Raw genomic sequence first — 19,720 nt, 5'->3', positions numbered from 1 at the left:
CATGTGTGGGAATGCAACTCCTACCAGGGTTCTATATCACACTACAGCATTAAGCTGTTATGTGTCATGCCTCGGGGATTACTGGAGTACTTTTTCCCCAAAGGTATATTTCACAGTGAATTACATCAGCAGGATTGCCAAATTAGGGCATTTGAATTGTAGTGAGTGTGACTAGCCTAAAATGCACTGCTCCCTACACAGACACACACACACACACACACACACACACACACACACACACACACACACACACACACACACACACACACACACACACACACAAACACACAGTTGCCATGTCTGGTATTAGAACTCCTACTTAATTAGTTTATCACACTACAGCAGTACGCAGTAATAGGACATCCCACGGAGATTACTGGGCTACAACTTTCCCAAAGGTGTATTTCAAAGTGGATGACCTCAGCAGGCTTGTCATAGTAGGAATATGGGGAGGGCAGTGTGTGTGCATGGGCCATAACCCATTCATTTAGAGGGTGTCACAACACATGCGGGCACACGCAGGGTTATATTCCACAGATACATGTATATAACTGCTAGATGACTACTTCCTTGTACAGTCATGTTGCACAGCTTGCACTTGCACCAGATAATCTGTAATGTTGACAGATGGCTAATGTCTACAGTGATTGACATTTACACCTCATGTGATTGTAGCCATTTGGCTGTGTGCTGGGTGGGACAGTCCTCATAATGGATGGCTCCTTGTCACAGTCACTCTCTTCCACACATCTACGTACATCTACGTTTGGCTTATTATAGTGCGTTGTCCTTGGATGTGCCTGTATCCCTATCCACTGTGTGTGCAAGGCATGGTTGGTGCATACTGAGGAGTGTATGCACTAACATCTGCAAATGCCAGATATGTATGGTTCACTGTTGTTTGCAGACATGGGCTTCATTTCTTTAAGTGTGTGAGCATGCCCAGTATGACCTTTCAGTATGTTGTTCTCTGACATTGCCTTCACTTCTCTAAGTGTGTGAGCATGCCCAGTATGCCCTTCTGTATTGAATGTGTGGATCGATTCCATGTAGTTTGTACTCCAGTGCAGACCTTTGTACACCTACATGTAGCAAACTGTTTCTGCAAGGTATCTGTCGATCATTTGGCAATATGGGGACAAACTGTGCAGGGGATAGTGTGTATTGTTGGTGACTGTGTCTGTGCTGCTTCAGCTGCATGGTGCTGCTGTTAGCAGGGATATTCAGACATGTACTGTTATACACTGTGATGTTTTCTGTCCTCATGCACTGTCAAGTGGACATTCTTGCTCAAAGTGATGTCTTGGGGGACAAAGGTGACTGCAACTGTGTCTGCTATTGTGGACAGACACCTACATATTCATGATAAGTTATGCCATTCTGGAGGGGGACCTGCAGACACTTGCTGCTGGGTCTGTGTATCTGGTTCAGCACCTTGGTACAGTGCTGGCAGAGGATTCCATACTTGTACATCCATCTACATGACAGTATGGCCTTATCTTGCTGTGGCAATGACTCACAGCTGTACAGATTCACACAGGTTACCCAGAGGCAGGGGCCATGGGTCAAGACATTACCCCTATTGTGGTGTACGGGCAGGTGTGTAGCCACCCATTTATGTGTTTGCAGCCAGGGATAGTGTGTGCACACAGCTTGGTGTCGGATCCTGCACATTCCATGCTGCCCATGCTCCCACCCCCCTCTGTTATTCTAACCTCTTCCATACATTATGCATACATTCTCTGATACTTTCCCTAAGGGTATCACCACATCACAGGTGTGTGTTAGTGTTGGTCCACAGTTCATGCAGTGGGACATGGTGAACATGTTACTGTGGTTTGTCCACATGGCCTTGCACATGGCTTATGTGGAGTGTGTTATGTTGTTATTTGGGTGTCCATGACATAACATGCACTGGCAGTGCATATGAGACACAGGCCTTTGGCAAGGGCCTGTGGGCCATTAGGTGTTGCTGCGGGCCAGATGTGGCAGGCCATTGCATTCTGTCAGTCTTACAGTCTCAGACCACCATACAGTATATTCCCAGTAGGTGTGATAGGTGTTCATGCCAATACCCTCTATCTGTCTTGATCAGGTGGTGTGGATGCTGACATGGTGCTACCTACTGCTAGGGACACACGTGCATGGGACACCTGCACTGCATGCTGCATTCTTCCACTATTACCATATACAGGTGGGGTCATATTGAATCTATTCCCCACAGCAGGGATACAACCAGAGAGAAACCAGTGGGTGGTGTTTGCATGAGCTGGGTGCATGTGTGCTATGGACACTACTTTCATCTGACACACAGATACGCATGGGGCATTCCATTTATGCTTTATGTGCAGGTACATCAGCTGTTTCCCAATACATTAGACTTACCTCCTTTCTGATCTGCAAGTGTTCGGGCAGACATCACCAGTATCCCCTACTACAGGAACAGTTAATGTGATGCATACCTGTATGTACAATTCCAAGGGTGTCTCCATTTCACAGTGACACAATATATACTGTATGTCTGGGGTACTTTCCCCTGTGTACTGCTTGAATATCTAGCCCAACAGCCATGCCATGTCAGTCTTTCAGATGGTGACACATATTACCACCATACATTTACAATGGCTTAGTGCTAGCATGTGTTATACTGGTGGGAATTGTCTTTGGCACTGCAGTTGTGAGGGCTTGTCCCTGTCATCAGCAGTAGTGGGCAATGGCCACCAGGTCTTATCTCAACATGCATACATACTGACCACTCTCACACAATATGAAACACACACCAACCTAGCCCACACAGACCTGCATATTGTGCAAATGCTACAACCTATCCTGCGACCTTGGCCACCTCTGGGCATATGTGCTCCACTGGTATTATACCTACACATACATGTTACTACATTTCTACATAGGGTTGTGGGGAGTACACATGACTGTTGCGATTTGTGTACATTGGATTGGGAGGGCACACCAGACCATTACTACATTTCTAAATAGGTTTGGGGGTGCACACTTGACTGTTACTACATGTCTAGGTTGGGTTGGGGGAGTTCACCTGACTGTGTGTACATTCCTACACAGGATTGGGGGAGGAGACACACCTGACTGTTACTACATTTCTATGCAGGATTGATGGAGGGGGTACACCTGTCTGTTTCTACATGTCTACATAGGAGTGGGGGGCACACCTGACTGTTACTGCATTTCTACATAGGATTGTGGGGGACACACCTGACTGTTTCTACATTTCTACACAGGATTGGGGGGGCACACCTGACTGTTACGACATTTGTACTCTGGATTGGGGGAATGGGCACACCTAACTGTTTCTACATGTCTACATAGGAGTGGGGGGCACACCTGACTGTTACTACATTTCTACATAGGATTGTGGGGAACACACCTGACTGTTTCTACATTTCTACACAGGATTAGGAGGGCACACCTGACTGTTACTACATTTGTACGCTGGATTGGGGGAAGGGGCACACCTAACTGTTTCTACATGTCTACATAAGAGTGGCGGGGCACATCTGACTGTTACTACATTTCTAGATAGGATTGTGGGGGGGACACACCTGACTGTTTCTACATTTCTACACAGCATTGGGGGGCACACCTAACTGTTACTTCATTTTTACACTGGATTGGGGGAAGGGGCACACCTGACTGTTTCTACATGTCTACATAGGAGTGGGGGGGCACACCTGACTGTTGCTACATTTCTACATAGGACTGTGGGGGACACACCTGACTGTTTCTACATTTCTACACAGCATTGGGGGGGGGGCACACCTGACTGTTACTACATGTCTACGCTGGATTGGGGGAAGGGACACACCTAACTGTTTCTACATGTCTACATAGGAGTGGAGGGCACACCTGACTGTCACTGCATTTCTACATAGGATTTTGGGGCACACCTGACTGTTTCTACATTTCTACATAGGATGGGGGGGGCACACCTGGCACTTGTACACATTTGCTATGACTGTACTGATATCTCAGGTACTCCATTTCATTCTGTATTCTAACCTATCATGCTGACTAGAAGCATATCAGTGTACTACAGGTCTTAGCTTTGGTTGACCTACATATTAGTGTCTGACTTCCTACCCTTCAGAAGTAACATCCCACTGCCTGACCTGCTGTAGTCTGTCTGTGTAGGCCTGGGGGGGGGAGTTATCCATAGGCATCATTCAGAGGCCATAGCACAGCACAAACAGAGACTGTGCTATGGCATCATTCAGAGGCCATAGCACAGCCTCTGTTTGTGTTTGTTTATACCTGTCCTGCTGGCTGAGACTGTTGTTGAGTATGTGAACCTCCCGGACTGGCATGTGTGAGTCATATGGACACACATGTCACTCAGTACATTTCCTGCAGTGGGTTTTGTTGCCCTGTGTAGTACTGGCTACTATAGTGACTGCAGTATCTGTTGCAGATCTCATGGTGCCACTACGGGTGTCTACTATCAGCTGGCATACCATTCAGCCACCCGATTCCCTTGAATGCTCACATCCATACCATAGATACAGGTAATGACACATTCTACTCCATTCAGCAATTGGTAGGTTGATTGACTTACCTTGTGGGTGTGCCAATATTGAGGATGGTGCTGGAGGGCTGCCTCTGTCAGATGCACATAGCACACTATCTATACATGGATGAGCACAGGTAGTGTCAAGTTTGGCATCCCTTTTACTCTATGTGTGAGTCAGAAAAAGGTGTCATTCCCTGGGTCCCTACTTTGTCAGTGTATGTGCTATGTGTTGCCTCTTTGCCAAGGCCAGGACATACTGGGCACGCCTCCATCTGCCTACTGGGGCAGGCTCAGGTCGTTCCTCCTCTGAGTCACTCTGTGCCTGTGCAGGCCTTGGCATTGGTGGGGGGCTTTGTGGCCCTGTTCTGTGCTGTTCCTGCTGCAGCTGTTTCAGCAGAATCATATTGTGTAGCATGGCACATACCATAACAATTTGAGTACATGTAGCTGGTGAGTACTGCAAGGCTCCACCAGATGTGTCCAGGCACCAGAACCGTGACTTGAGCATCCCAAACACATGCTCTATTATAAGTCTGGTTTGTGCGTGTACCTCATTATGGCATTCTTGTTCAGGTGTGTGTGCATTTCTGATAGGTGTCATCAGTCATGGCTCCAGTGCATAACCAGCATCCCCCACTAGGTGGCCGTAAGGGATGTCCCCACTGGCAAATCTCTGGTACAGCTGTATCAGATGACCAGAATGCTGCAAAGAAATAGCAAATGAAACCACAATTGTTGAGAAAACACCTTTATGAACAACAGCAAAGCTTTCGGGTAGATACCCTTCTTCAATACTAATACATTAGTATTGAAGAAGGATATCTACCCGAAAGTTTTGCTGTTGTTCATAAAGGTGTTTTCCCAACAATCGTGGTTTCAACAGCTGTGTCAGATGCCAGATGTGGGGATCGTGATAGCTTCCAGGGCAGCTGGCACACACATTCATTATAATGTCCTGGGCATCACACACAACCTGGCAGTTGATGGAGGGGAAGCCCTTGCAGTTGATGTAGACCCTACCCTGATCACCAGGTGGTGCTTTGATGTATATGTGTGTGCAGTCTGTAGCACCCACTACCGCAGGGTATTCTGCTATTTGGTGGAAGAGATGCATGTTGCTGGCCAATACCTCATTGGTGTTGAGGAAATATACATGCTCACTGGCATGTGCTGACATGGCATCCAGGAACTGGTGGAATACTCTGGATGCTGATGCCTGTGAGATCCCCATGATATCCCTAGTTGAGCTTTAGGAGGTACCTGTGGCTAGTATTCCTAGGCCTACATATACCTTGATATCCACTGGGATGGGCTTCCCTCTGTTAGTTCGGTGTGTCAGGCATGGCCAGCACAGCTCAACAATTTGCTGTAGGAGGTCCCTGTCCACCCTATAGCACTCCACTATCTCCAGCTCATGTAGCCCCTGGTAGGTTACCCTGGGTCTGTACACTCTTCTCCATCTCCTCACTGTGGGTTGGTCGACAGCATTCACATCCTCACCACCCTCAGCCTCTTCCACATTTGTTGTATGATGCCTGCTGCAGCCCGTATCATTTTGTTGTTTTGTTTGTTAAAAATTCCCCGCTTGTATACACCAGTGGGGTAGAGTATGGGGAAAACTAGAGGGGAAGGTCTTTGCATAGTTTATAGTAGTGTTCTGGGCTGGGCTGGCCTGCTGCCTGTGTAACTGGCTGATTCTGATACATTTCACCTGCCAGCTATGCTAGCTCTCTTAGATTACCTTTCTACTGCTGGTTTCCCTTCCCATTGCCTTCCTGTTTCAGCCCAGGGGTGCGCTCCACAAACACAGTGCTCAGATGTGCACAGAGCTGCTATTTCCTGGCTTACTTTTTTTTTCTTTAAAACCCAGTGTGCACACCCACTTAGGCAATGTAAAGCATGTTAGACAGCCTCAGACATACCTCCTTGCCTAGCTGTGCTAAGCTAAGAGCAAACATGTGCCACAGGTCTCCAATCTGCTTACAGTATGCCTGACAAACCCCACTATGATGTCAGCTAACTCCTAGGCTTGCAACAAGCTATTCCTGCTTTTACACTGTTGGGAACTGACTAGCATGCAGGGGAAATCTGGGATTCACTATCATTCCCCTCATTTGCATAGGATTGCCTGCTAATGCATAATTACATGTCCCACACTGAGCATCCTCCTTTAGCAACCACTATTCACTAGTCATGTTGTCTTCTGCCTGTCATTGGGTAAAATGGCAGAATAGTGAGGTTAGTTAGAATGCTTATTGTAGGTTTATTTTCTTATTCTCCCCCCGATCCCATTTGCGCGCTGCTGCCCTTGCTTAAACAGCCGAGATCGGCAAAAAAAATTTAGATTTTTTTTTAAGTGTTTTCCATGCCAATGGACTTATACTTGGCCATTGGCATGCTTTCTACATGATATCCACCCTTTATTTGGAGCTGTCATGTCTCCGTTTTGTAATTTGCAGAAATGTACTCCGTTACTGGCAGAGTACATTTCTGCAGATTACAGTAGAACTGCACAGTCAGTTTCCAGTTTCCTGGATCACAAATTCACCTAATTTTCATGGATTTCACCTGCGAATGGGGTAATTTGCATACAGGGGCTGAGTCCATGCAGGACTAGTGCAGGAGCACTCATTTATGCACCTACAAGTTATTCCTGGATCGCACGGCAGATATATTGCCTGCTGGCGCTCCTGCACTAATCCTGCATGCCATGCAGGGCTTACAGAATCTGGTCTGGGGGAATCAAATTCCCTATTAGACTGGATTCTTGTATCAGACCCTAGCAAATACACAGCCATGGGTACAATGCCAGACTCTCTCAGTGATTATCTCCCAATCTATATGATCAGAAATCTCCCATCGCCAGTTAAACAGCATATTTATAAAACAACAGGCAACCTTTCCAAGTTTAACCCAGAAATTTTCATTAATACACTATATCATCGATTAAATGGAACTTCCTAAAAATCCTCCCATTAGACAATGCCGTAAATGAATTCAATACAACTTTTCTAAATATCTTACATAGACTTGTACCTCCTAGAATGAAGAGACTAAAACAAATAATTTGCTTTCCAAAAAGAGTAGAATGCTAATTAAGGATACTGTTAAACCATGAAAATAATGACAAAAATATAAAACACCTCAATATCTTGAAAACTTCAGAATGGTTCACAATTGTACAAAAAAGCAAATAAATGAACACAAAAAAACTATGCTATAATAACTTTCAGAATAATGCTAAACACAACCCTAAAAAAGTTTGGACATCCATTAAAGAAATCTTACATCCCAGACAAAAATTCAGCCCAAACCCATGTCCAGTAACTCACCACTCAAAACTGTAATACACTTCAACTCTTATTTTATAGATAGTTTAACATCTGTAACCAAGGATTTCTCAACATCTAATCCTATCCCTACCCAACGGCCACATATCACCACATCCACTTTTATCTTCAAACCTGTGCCCACATCCCATGTAAAACTACTCTTAAACAAACTTAAACCATGCTCTTCTTCAGCTGATAACCTTCCAAGTGAGTACCTAAAACTAGCAGCCAGTAGCATTGCCTATCTTATCTCAATCCTTATAAATAGGTAGGTCCAGGAATACAGAATTCCATCTCTCTGGAAAAAGTCACACATTATCCCTCTGCACAAAGGAGGAAATTCAACAGACATTAATAACGATAGATCTATAGCAATCTTATCTCCCCTCACCAAAACAGTTAAAAAATGTATTCAACAACAATTGGTAGACTATTGCCTGCAGGAACAACTCCTATCCCCTATACATCATGGCTTCTGTCCATCCCATAGTACTAGCACTGCCCTTCTGACATATATAGATACTGTCAATAAAGCTAGAAACAACAACAACTTAGTCTCTTCCTTATTTCTAGACTTGTCTAACGTCTATGGCACATTTTATCACAGCAAAATGCTATTTCAAATGTCCTCACTAGGTCTCTCTCAACCCACCCTTCTGTAGTTCAGAAGCTCCTTGGCAAATAGGTATCAATAAATAAACTGGCACTCCATGCTCTCTCTTTACCTGCTAGTCTCAACAGGTTCACGACAAGGCTCTATCCATGGTCCCCTCCTCTTTAACATTTTCACCAATACCCTCTACACATCCACACAACAGGCCATCCTAATACAATATGCAGATGATTCCGCTCTTATTTGCACATATGACAACATGGTACATCTAAAAAACAAAAATACTCAGGGAGCTTTAACAGCCCCTGAAACATGGCTTTGCAGCTCGCAATTCATGCTCATCCCAAAAAAGGCCAAACTATTACTTTTCTCCCCAAATCCCTCTCTCATGAAAAAACAAAATTTAAAGTCCCTCTCTAGATATTATAACAATTGAAGTCACTTCTCATAGCAAATTATTAGGGATGATAGTGGATGATAATCTCAAATTCAACCCAAATTCAACCTGCATATACAAATCTGAGTAAGAAAAAAATCATCAAACACTAGGGATGCTCTACATAGCCAAAAACGTTCTCACTGATGCAACTAAAACAACACTTGCTGCTACTTATCTCCTCCCCACACTTCTTTATGGCATTTCCCCATACTTAGTAACCTCCAGGCTTCATGAAAATTAAAACTTGAATGATGCTATAACAAAGTTGCTAAATTTGCAGTAAATACCCCTTTCAGAACTCACCACTATATAGCACTCAAACGTCTAAATTGGTTAGAATTTCCTCATCAACTAACATATAAACAGCTTCTTACCACCTATAAAATTATCCAGCATCCATTTGCCTGTCCAGCACTAAAAAGAAATTCATAGAACTATGTTCCAAGTTGGTTGTTGTGATCCAGTGACCAAAAACTTCTGTCTACAAACTTATCAAATCTGCTGGGCATTGTCTGTACTGGTGCAAGGTTGCTAAGACCTGGAACTCCTTACCTGCATCCATCAGGTCAATATCCTCTGTTCTTGCTCAAAACCAGGATAAACTATATCCCTATATGTGAATAAGTACCTTTTCATTCCTTATACCTCCTTACTCTCCCTTTTTCACTTACCTCCTTACTGCTATCTAATTATCTTCCCTGACGTTCCCTCTAAATATACCAAAAGCTTGTTTTTCCTCTCACTTCATATTGCAATTCCTGTTTGTATTAGACTAACTTACCTTTAATTTCTCTGCAAACTCTCTAAAATTTCTCTAAATATTAAATGATTGTTGTATACCTTGCACAGATTCTTAACCAGTGTTTTATATTATGTCTAATCTGTTTTAATTATTTAAACTATGTTTTTTTTTAAGATTGTATAATTATTGTTCTTAAAATGTTTTGTAATAATTTGGAGCTTTTCTCCCCAGGCCTCTGTTGCAAATGTGCTTCTACCCAGCCAAATTTTCCCGGTAATCAAATGTCACTAAATAAATAAATGAATGAATGAGTAAATAGATAAAAAGCTTAGTCTAACAGACATCCAACCACGCCTGGGAAAATGTATTGAGTTTGCAAAGTCCTCTCATCACTTTAAATAACACTTTCATAACAAGCTCAAACTCTATCATTTTGTCAGTGGATAAGCCCATTGCATCATGGACAAGGGGGTCAGCGCCCACCCCTCTCAAGTGAAATATGCAACTGCTAACAATGCTTCATTCAATGTGCATTTTATCACTCTGCAAGGAGTAAAAGTATTGAATAGGAAAAAATGGAAACCTTCTGAAGACAAAAAACTGACTTTGTTAAATATTTTTAATCACAGAAATACAATAGCTGATGTAGAAACTTTCCTACTACTGGAGATATTAATATGTTTATCATGAATGAAACCTGGTTTAAAGATCCAAAATGTATACCAGATTTCCTGGTGAGTACCTTTTTTCATTTTGTAGGTATGATAGCCTAGATACTGATGATTCAATATTTCAGAAAGAAAATCTAAAAGTTAAAGGCTAAAAAACTCATGAGTACAATCTGCTCCAATAATATTAAACATCAACAGAACTGAGAAGAATATTTCACTACTAGTACTAAAACATACATCCTAGGCTGCCTTTGTAATTGAGTATTCATATTTAAAAGGATTAAAATTTGTATTTTGTCGACCAGGTTAGTGGGCTCATTTGTGAGAGACCCAGGGTGGTATTTCAACTACCAGGGAAAGGTTGTTCTGGGCTTTGGGAATCATACCCTCCTCTTCTCCTTGGGATCTTTTACATCCAACTGAGCTGACAACACCTCAAGCAGATGAACTTCAATTTAACATCTTATGGAAAGGACAATATACTCAGGAGTACAGCATCACTAATACTCACTGTAGTTTCAACAATCCAATTATCTGGAGTGGGGATAGAAACCACAGTCTTCTGGTCTTCCAACGACAAAGGCAAGTGTGCTACCTGTTGCACCACTGACATTACAAAAGCTTATTTTAAATAATTAAGTGAAGTTGCATACTGCTGTTCCTTGTTGAATATAGTCCCATAGTCTCAATAATTAAAAAAAGTTATTAGTTTCCTTTTTTCCATTTCTGATCTGGATCTCTCATGTGTGGGTGGGCATGATGTGGAAAACTGATGCCTATCCACAGCTCACAATACCAGGGGACAGAAACTGCGTGATCTTTAGGATGTGTTCAGATGTGCACAACCAGATCTATTTAAAAAGGTGCAGGAATGTATTTTAAGGAAGATGAACAGAGGTCTTGATTTATGTTTTGGGATATGTAAGTTTTCTGTGGCTTTCCATTCAGTTTTCATTCAAACAAAGAAAACATAAAATCCTGATGCCTTTTTTATTACTCTGTAGGTCCTAAAGTAAATAAAGCATTAAAACGTATGTGTGTGTTTGCCCAGTTGACATGGATTTCTATAAAACATGTTTACATGAGTGCATATGTGTGTCCGTGTTGGTGGTAGGGGCATTATGCAAATGGGCCATCCATACTGATAGCTAGGTTTAAAATTTACAGGGAGAAAAGTTTAAAAATAACCCACTGGGAAATAGACAAATCAAGTCAAAATCCACAGCAGTTTTTTTTAAGTAGAGTGCAAGGCAAGGCTGAAATAAGATATGTAAAAAATGCTTAAATTAAAAATATCACCATCGAACTTTTCTCTCCTTTTTGGCTGACTACAAATAAGACACTTTGTGCAAACTTAAGATTTACCTCCTAACATTCTACCCTCAAGTGTACAAACACATAATTATTTTTTAAACCAAGTAGAGCTGAAGCATGTTATTGTTTTTTAAATACAGATATATCAATCAGAACAGAATGCTAAATATATCTGATATTGTTTCCGCCCTCCCCCTGTATTGTGCTACAGCTTTGGATACTGTTGTTACAAAAGAATAGAAGGGCAATGATGATTCATTTCCTGTAACATGGGGTGAGGGGTATTTCAGCAGGTTCTTGTTTCACTGAGTTTTGATTCTAATATAACACAGAAGATCATGATCTGGTCTCTGATCATAACTGTGATATGTGTTTAAGACATGGATGTTAAGAAATTCTCCTTGAGATCAAAGTTGCAAATAAAGTGCTTAATACTTTCTCAACACTCTTCTTTTGTGACCTCTGAATGCTACTGGTACTCTCACACAGCTTAACAGCATGAGGAGTGTTTTACAACAGCTTGTTAAGCATCTTTCTCACATCAAAAATATGTTTAACAAACCTGTCTTTTCTCCAATTTGGGATCATAATTGTGGCACTCCAGACAATGCAGCAGTTTTAGGAGCCAGCAGCTGGATAACATTTCTGTTCCACTCTCACTTTTCGGTTTAATAATCAAAATTATATTCATCACCTCACAGCAAGAGGTTCTTTGGTTCGATCCTCAGCTGGGGTGCCTTCTGTGCGGAGTCTGCATGTCCGCCCTGTGGTCGCGTGGGTTTCCTCCGGGTGCTCTAGTTTCCTCCCACATCCCAAAGACATGCTGTAGGGGATTGGACACTGTAAATTGGCCCTAGGTGTGAGTGTGTGCATGTGTGTGCCTTCTGTGGAAGGCTAGGCACCGGGCTGGCAACTAGACACTGTAAAACTCCACTGCCAATCATGAGCAGACAGGTGATCTGCTGTGGTGACCCCTAACCGGGAAAAGCCGAAAGAAGAAGAAGAAGAATCAAAATTATATTCATATTAGATGTCAGATAGAAGTTCCTGTCAATGACCCTTAGATAAAATGATTGAGTCATTTTGTTGGCTGAATATTTAATCAGTCTGAGTGCCGTTACTAATTTAATGATAAATGTATTATAAGCACGGATGTCTCAAAATAATATACTAGAGAAATATCAGTGGGGGCAGAGCCTAGATGGCCAACTGAGAGCAATGAATTTTGAGAGCTCCATAAACTAGTATAATAATATAGGAAAACGTTATTATTTTCAAGTTTAAAACATCAGAAATCTATAGATAAACTACTGAACTACATAATTATCGATTTTGGTGGAGATATACAAAACTTTTCCTGTCAAGTAACTTGGAGATATATTGAGTCACTGAATATGAACAACTCAAGGAATTCTCACCCAGATGCTGCATTGAAAAAAAACTGCAACTGATGACATCTACCATACAGGAACTATCTTTGAAGATGGATGGCTTTAAAAATGATTTAGAAAACCTCAAATTAAATTCTCAAAAACAGACTGATACACTTAAGGAACTATTACAACAACACCACACAAAAATAACAAATATAGAGACTTCTCTAAATGACATTGAAGGGAGACTCAAAGAGGAATACATGGCTGCTTAACAAAATAAATGACTTAGAAAACAGGGAAAGGAGAAACAACATAAGGATCTTTGGTCTGCCTGAAAACATTGAATGTGAAGACATTATTTCATTCTTAACAACCTGGATTCCTGAATTTTTAAACTTGAAAGAGGGACTTTCATTTGGAATTGAAAGGGTGCATAGAACACTCAGGAAACCTGCTTCTAACTCAACAAATACTCCACCTAGATCCATAGTTATAACATTTCTTTCATTTCTGGACAAGGACCTAATATTAAGATCTGCTTGGAGAAAATCACCCTTAAAATACAATCAAAGCCTGATAAGATTTGGCAATGATTATTCTTCCAGAATACTAGAACAAAGAAAAAAAGTCTGGCCAATAATAAAACTGTTGAAACAAAACAACATTAAAGCACAGCTGGCCTTTCCAGTTAAGATAAAAATATTTTTTACCAATGAGATGAGAACCTTTAATGACTTAGAAGAAGCTAATATATTCATCAAAAACAACAACATAGTGTCTATCCCAGAAGAAATGGAGTGGATGGCCCCTACTCTTAAAAGAATAAAAGAAACAAATCCTTGGAGTGATGCTAGAATGAAGAAATAAAAAACTGATTCTAAGATACTGTCCCAAAAAATAGCTCTTACAACTACATGCCTCAAAGTATTAACTGATATGGTACATCACTTGTTATCTGTTTTTATTTTAAAAAGGAGGGATTCTTAAACAACTGAGAAACACTAATGGTTTATTCAGAATGTTCAAAGAGTCCAATAATTATTCACAAACAAAGGTAGGTCAAGATGGGTTACTATTTACATTATATGTAAGCCAAACAAAGCAACATATAATGCAAACATATAAGTTTCTATCCCCCTACTTGAACTCAATGAATACTTATCTTGTTCATTTTTCATTGATTTTACTTATAATAATTTAAGTAATTAATTAACTAATTCAACAAGGTATCATTCACCAGAGTTCAGACTCAAATGCAACAAATTAACATAATATATAATAGCAGCAACAGTAGAGTGTTTTGAAAAAAAATGCTGTCATGGAGACTAATGCCTTCTTCAGTTAAAGTATGATTTAGAAATGTCATGTATATCCTGGTTAAATAATAGCAGCAAGCTCGTAGTACAAATGTCATCATTATTCTGTCTAAATATAGTTAATATCAATTATGGCAGGTATCACAGCTATTAGTGCTGTTTGATCAATCCTGACATGATGTGCTTGGATGCAGCCATGTCTGGCAGCTAGTACAAATGTCATTATTATTCTGTCTAAACATAATTAATATCAGTTATGGCAGGTATCATAGCTTTGAGTGCTGTTTGATTAAGCCTGACATGGTGTATGTGGATGCAGCTGCATTTGGCAGCTGTTATATGTTGCCATTTTCATCTCTGGGAAGCTGTGGGTTACTGCTTGTAATCGAGGTTTACTGATGCTTGTGAATTAGGAAGAGGCATTTGGTGTTTTAGCCTGGATCCAGGGGAAGGGGGTGGATAGAACTGTGATTTGGGATATTTTGGCAGAGAATGGTTTGTTTGTATGTCTGCTGAGTGAAAGGTGGGAGGACTGGAGAAGTGTGTTGTCTCTTGTTGTGGTGGCTTGTTGGGAGTTTTTTTTTTTTTTTTTGATCTGTTTGCTCTCTGTTTTTTTTTCCTGGCTGCTGACTCATTGAAAGAGAGGGAATTTAGGCTTGAAGTTGAAGTGAAGTGAAGCTTTGCTTTAAGTACATCGTGAGCCTCTGGTATGCAGTACACAGACACACTAACAGAAACAGACGCTCCCAGGTTACTATGGTAATGGAGACAGAGTGACAATAATGCTTAATGGCTCTGAGGAGCCTCCAAGATGATTCTCGGCAATGATATTTTTGGTTTAAAAAAATATATAATAAAAGGGCTGTTTTAAACCACATGTACACATATTAATGGTCTCCCAACATTTTGTTTAGCTCATTAAGTTGATTCTTAAAAAAATAACAATAATAAGTGCAATTTTATATTAAAAATGTATTTTGGTCCAAACACATTAAGGACTTACATAAGAGTGGAAGTCTGAGTTATTCTGAAAGACTAAGAGTACTTGGTCTTGTGCAGTACCCTTTGCAATGGTCTGGGAGGTGAGCTTGCTCGGACGTGTTGGGCATATGGGGAATAGCTGATTCTAGGGGTGCTTGGGATTGCTGGGAAGTGCTAGAGAGTCATCAGATTTCCTTCATGGAAATATCTGTGGGAATGGAAGGTATGTTGAGTGGTTCACTGGCAGAGTGGCCACTGCATGGAACAGGATAGTAAAATGGAACAGGACAAATATTGGTTTGGATATTTTAAGAATAGCCTGGAAACATAACGCATGAATTAGTGATTGGCATTCTGGCAAACTGGATGGGCATTATTGCCCATGTTTGAAGTATTGATATGTGTGTATGTAAGGATGGAAATATACTTATAACAAATAAGAAACTAGAAGGGTCTCATAATCTAAAATCTATGGACTGTATAAACAGGCTTGGAAGCATCTAATAATAAGAATAAACATTACAGCTTGTGGTCTTTCAAATATCTAAGCAACAGCCAAAAAAAAAAAAAAAAAAAAAAACACACAATAGTTATGTAATGTATGATTTTAGTAAATCTACACATAAAATATATAATCGTCATATAAGATGAATCAGTCTGCTGAATTTAGATATTAAACACTGGATTTAATAACATGAGCTTGTGTATAACAACACTACTGTCTTAAATTGTCATAAATGACATACACTACATTGAACATCAAGAGGAAGCATGATGATTTTCTTATATAAGTAACTATGCATAACGAGTCATGTAATTGCTTTAACTTGAATTGCAGTTTTTGTAACCCATCTTGACCATATATAATACTTAAGTGGTTACCAAGATAACTAATGTTTTATACATGACATCAAACTGACAAAGTTGTTCAAGAGAAACAATAGAAGCCTGAACTTGAAATGTCACAGAATGTAACAATCATATTCTGAACAAATAGTATTAAATTTACAATAGACACTCAGTTTAATAACATGGGCTTGAGTATAATAACACTACTGTTTTAACTTGTCATAAATGACATACACTATATTAAACATCAAGGGGAAGCATGATGATTTTCTCATATAAGTAAATGTGCATAACAAGTCATATAATTGCTTTAACTTGAATTGTGGTTTTGCAACATATCTTGACCATATATAATACTTAAGCTGTTTCCAAAATAACTAATGTTTTACACGTGACATCAAACTGACAAAGTTGTTCAAGGGAAACAATAGAAGCCTGAACTAGGAGTGTCACAGAATGTAACAATCACATTCTGAACAAATAGTATTAAATTGACAATAATCACTCAGTTTAACCTTTGCTGATTATACAAAATAGAATGTTGCCATATAAATCTAAAAACGTTCAGTATATGCCATAAAATGGCAATTTATGAATATGGAAAGGGAACTTGTAATCATTAATCATCAGTGAATTTGTTGTTTTAACCTATAGTTTCACTCATTTTATAATAAGAAATGACAGATATGAAAATCCTTATGTGTAGGAAATGTGGGGAAGAGGGATGCACTGATAATTAAAATGCACTAACTTTCATCATTATTTACATAAAACAAACTTGATGCTTTAAGTAAGTTAGAAACAAAGTGATTACTTTAATGCTGGCAAATAATAAAATATAACTTCTGATACATCCAGTAAAATACATTGTATTATAAACATTAGGTATAAACATTATTACCATCTATTTATATTAAGTAATACGTTTTGAAAGACTTCATCAATAAGGGTGAATATGTAAATAACTGTGTGCTATAATCTTTTACTGAAGTTTTATATATGATACATCCTACTTTACTATGATTGAATTGCTTGTCATCTATCTTTCATGTAAATATTAATTGCTTATACAATAAGTTGACATTTATATTATATTGGAATTCTGTCTAATCTACAATAGTACTATATCTGTTCAAAATAATATAAATATTGCTTATTCTTATTACAAATATTCCCCATATGATAATTCAACTTGTGGAGCTCAGATGTTTTGGATTGTCAAGGTATGAGTGATAATCTGATGGACTTAGGTTTATCCATCAGGTTAGGAATGATTTTCATTCCATGGCTAGTACGGATCTTAGTTTTATTAACATTTATTAATTTAAATTTGTTATGTCACAAAAACATTTTTAGTATACCTGACCAAAACACTACTTTACTGGTAAACACTCAAAGTATAAAACTGATAATTTCCTTTAAAAGCTCAAACATATACTTTATAGTTACCAGAGGAAAATGTTTAATAGTCACAATAAAACAAAAAATACATAGTCTAAATAACCTAAGATGGATTTAACTTTATTATCTTTAAATACCAATGGCTTAAACAATCCTATCAAGAGATCAAATCTACTGAAATATTTAAAACTGAACAAAGCACAAACTGTCTTCCTTCAAGAAACTCATTTCAAAACTAATGACAATTACAAATTGAATCCTAAGGAATATATGATATTGGCGCAATCCACTTATATGACAAAGGGGGTAACAATTTTATGGAAAACAAATGTGATTAATCCAGAAATCATTTATAAGTATGATGATAAAGAAGGCCTTATGGCATTAGTAATAGTTAAATATAATAACAGAATATGGACCCTAGCCAATCTATATTGATTCCCAGGCATTGGATCAGGAACTGTTAGAAAACACTTGGATTTCATTTCCAATAATTATAAAGGCAACTTAATATTTGGAGGAGATTTTAACATTATACTTGATATTTCTGAAACTACAAATAAAAGACTGCTGCATACATCTGCTGTACCAAAACCTTTAAACAAGTGGGTAGAATCATTTCATCTTGTAGATACTTTCAAATTTAAAGAAGATAAATCTTTGTTGTTTTCCCATCAAGATCACATATTTGGTACCCATACTAGAACAGATAAAATATTTGCTGCCCATGGCTAACACTCTAAAATCATTAATTTCTCAATCACTCCCTACCCCTTTTCAGACCACAATTCATTGATACTAAAACTTCAAAATGGGTAAACGTCATTAATCTTTAACTCCAGAATTCCATCATCTTCTTCTGGCTTTTCCCTGTTAGGGGTTGCCACAGAGGATTGCCTGTCTGCTCATGACTGGCAGTGGAGTTTTATGGTGTTGATTTGCCAGCCCAGTGCCCAACCTTCCACAAAAGGCACACACACCCACACGCACTCATACCTTGGGCCAATTTAGCATGTCCAATCCACCTACAGCATGTCTTTGGGGTGTGGGAGGAAACCAGAGCACCCGGAGGAAACCCACGCGACCACAGAGATGACATGCAGACTCTGCACAGAAGGCACCCCAGCTGAGGATTGAACCAGAGAACCTCTTGCTGTGAGGTGACAACACTAACCGCTGCACCACTGCAGCTGTCCATAACTCCAGAATTCCATCATATATAACTAAAATTAAAGAGTTCAAACCCAGGCTATTATCTGAATTACAGTTCTTCTTACATATTAATTGCACCACAGAGATAAATAAAATAATGATATGGGACTCGTTGAAAGCTTACATATATGGTAAAACCCTAACTTGGTATAAAAAAAAATCAGAGAATGGGATTCTGAATTATTAGATTTACAATCTAAACTTTTGTCAGTAAAAGCTGAAAAAAATCAAAATCATTTGGAGATGAAAAAGAAAGTAGAAGAATTAAACAATAAATGCAACAAAATTCTAACACATAAAACTAGTTTAGCTTTAAAACTAAAAATTAATACCTTGGCCACTTCTCCCAAATATCTACATAATTATTCCACAAGAATCAAAGTACAATCAAAAACTAATAACATTAAAAGTATCTTCCATGAAAAGAAAGGTTGAAAATGTCTCGGATATAGGTGACATTCTTGATGCCTATAGAAATCACTATATGGAACATTTCCAAAAAGAAAATATACATATCGATCAATTAAATCTAGTTGAAAAATGTTCTAATATAAAAAATACCAGAAAAATTAAAACTAGATCTGCAAGAACCCCTATCCTACAAAGAAATTACAGATACAATAAAAGAGGGTAAAAATAATAAAGCTCCAGGTATAGATGGCATAATTATGGAATTATATAAACCTTTTCCTTCAAAGATACTATCCCACTTCCATAAAACTCTATTACAAAATTCAGTCACAAGCTTTAATACCACCTTCTTGGCGATATTCCTTAATCACACCAATCCTAAAGGAAAACAAATCCTCAAACCCTCTGTACCTCATATAGACCTATATCATTATTAAATAATGACTATAAGATATTTATGACAATATTAACTAACAGAATAAAAATACCACTATCCAAAACAATAAATAATGATCAAACTGGA

This window comes from Protopterus annectens, chromosome 6.part0, assembly GCF_019279795.1.
Source record: "Protopterus annectens isolate FY-2018-M chromosome 6.part0, PAN1.0, whole genome shotgun sequence".
Lineage (NCBI taxonomy): Eukaryota > Metazoa > Chordata > Ceratodontiformes > Protopteridae > Protopterus > Protopterus annectens.
This window is presented reverse-complemented; position numbering follows the sequence as displayed.